The sequence below is a fragment of the Vombatus ursinus genome, unplaced genomic scaffold (assembly GCF_900497805.2).
Source record: "Vombatus ursinus unplaced genomic scaffold, bare-nosed wombat genome assembly UNPS02011613.1, whole genome shotgun sequence".
Lineage (NCBI taxonomy): Eukaryota > Metazoa > Chordata > Mammalia > Diprotodontia > Vombatidae > Vombatus > Vombatus ursinus.
In genome coordinates, this window is record NW_020951391.1 from 3375880 (window position 1) to 3378566 (window position 2687).

Genomic DNA, 2687 nt, shown 5'->3' on the forward strand with positions numbered 1-2687 from the left:
GGAGGGAATAAGAGAGGAGAGAAGGAGAGGCAGAGAGAGAGACAGAGAGGAAAGAGATGAAAAAGAGAGGAGAGACAAAGAGAGACAGAGAGAGCACTAGGAGCAAAACTTAGGGTTATCTAGCTTCATCTTTTCGTTTTACAGATGAGGAAATCTGAGGATCTGACTTGCCCAAAGACACACATGGGTGGTAAAGGACAGAAACAAGAGTTGAACCCAGACCTCCGAGACCAGAGCCCAAGTCTTTCCACTTTACCAAGTTGTATGACTCAGCTGGGTGCCCTAGCCTTCAAACGCAAAACAGACAGGAGAGAACTCTAAAGTGATTGGGGGGGGCCCTCTTAAATCTGACTTTACCACTTGATGAAAAATAGATGCTCATTAAAGTTACATTTGAAGGCAAAGGGATTTTCAAGATTTCTTGAGAACCCTGAGTGTTGTGCCCTTTGCAAACTCTCCTCCCCCAAATTGCATTGATTATTTATCCTTGTCCCATGTATTAAAAATGCTAGCTTTAGGAAGGGGTGTGGTTATCATTAGAACTAATACTGTTCTGGAATTAAACTAGCCTTTGTTTTGAATTTGCTGTTTCTTCTTTGAGAGCCTACTGCTTGCTGCAGGTGATGGTGATTCTTAGTCCTCGTACTGTGTGAGCTCATGCACCTACATGTCATTGTAGAGGGCAGCCTCCAGTGTGCTGTGCCCAGGTTGGGAAGCTGCCAGCCCAGTTCTAGAGTCAATTGCTGTTGGGAATTTGACAGCTCCTGTGACATTTCTGGGGTGAAACTGAAATTCCTATTCAATCAATTTCACTGTTTCATGGTGGATTTTTTTTCCCCACCTTAAACTTGTTAGTTTGTGCCTATGAACATTTTGTGATTTAAAGCATTTGTTTTATGAAGGAAGAAATAAATATATCACATAGCATTTATTAAGCATTGATTTTTATTAAGCCAGGCAATGTGCTGAGCACTAATGATACAAAACCAAGAAAACAAGACAGTCATAGCCTTCCGGGAACTTAACATTCTGATAGGAGAAGATAAAACATAAAGAGGACCTGGAGAATGGAGGGGAGAGGGGAGAGTCGGTAAGGGAAAGAGGAGACCTGCCTGGCGCAGAAAGATGGTACCAATGTGAAACTAACCTGAGTAAGAACCAGAGCCAAAGTAAGTAGCTATTTTATAATTGATTTACTTTATACTTTCAGTACCTTTCTAGAAGGGGCTCTTTTAATACTTCTCAGGGAGTCTTTAGATTTAAGTTAAATCTAACTTTTAAAAGATCTTCCTTTTGGCTGCGGGTGGGGCATAATGAGTCAGAGAATACAGGAAAAGCCTAGTCCAGGCGTGGGGAATCTTCGGCCTTGAGGCCACATGTGGGTTGCACTTTAGGACCTAAAGGGCCACATATGGCCTTGAGGCTGAAGGTTCCCCACTCCTGCCTAGTCTCTTCTCTTCTTTAGAGGTCCAGCACTCTCAGGATTGAACCTAGTCTGTAGGAGCATAGAGGTGTGTCCCTCTAGTGGGAGAGGCTCCCCACTCCCACCTCAGATTACATATATTTATCTGTTTACAATATGTAAACTATTCCCCTTTCCCCTGTTTGGTTGTTTTTGCTGTCTGACTCTTTGGGAACCCATTTGGGGGTTTTCTTGGCAAAGATAATAGAGTGGTTTGACATTTCTCCAGCTTGCTTTATAGGTGAGAAAACTGAGGCAAACAGTTAAGTGGCTTGTCCAGGGGGACCCAACCAATGAGTTGTGGGGTGTCCTTAGATGCTATATACGTTATTTTTAATGCCTTAAAAAAATCCTGTTCTTCACTAGTATGTGATAAATCAAAATCTCATGTGGTATAATGTAAAAGAGTACTGGAACTGGATTTAAGACATCTGAGTTTAAGTTCTGACTCTTGCTAGCAGTAGGAATGTGGCTAAACCCACTTAAACTCTCTGATCCTATTTCCTCACCTATAAAATGAGGATATTCATATGTTCCCCATGTTTTTGGGTTGTGAGGAAAGTGCTTTGAAAAATTTAAAGTAAATTAATAATACAGTGAAGGTTCAGAGTTTCCAGTGGATAGTAATACACAAGAGGTGTAATTTTCAAAATCAAAGTGTAAGATTTTCAAGCCTAACCTAAGATACACAAGTTGCTTGTCCCATATCCAGTTAAACTCTGCCCCTTATCACTGTGCTAGAAATGTACTTATCACTGTGGAGTATCAAAAGTAAATAGAGACAGAGAGAGGAGATTAGAGCTATGATTTTATTGGAACAGAACTCATTGATTAAGAGACTCCCTGCTGAGGCAAGTCAGCACTTTCTCTACAGTTTATAATCTTAGAAAGAATTGTCTAGAGCTTTAAGTTAAGTAGAAGAGAATAAGCATGGATATAGTGCCTGCTATGTGCCAGACACTTTATGACTATTATTTCACTTAATTCTCACAACAGCCCTAGGAGAGAGGTTCTATTATTATTCCCATTTTACAGTTGAGGAAACTGAAGCAAAGAGAAGCAAAGAACTTAGGTCTTTCTGACTGCAGGGGGAGTTCTATTCGCTGTACCACCTAGCTACCTGTTACTTCAGGCAACTGATTTGCCTAAGGTCACATAGTATGTATCAAAGGCGAAAGAAGTAAATATTACTTATAAAAGAAATGTATGTTGTTTTCTGTATTAG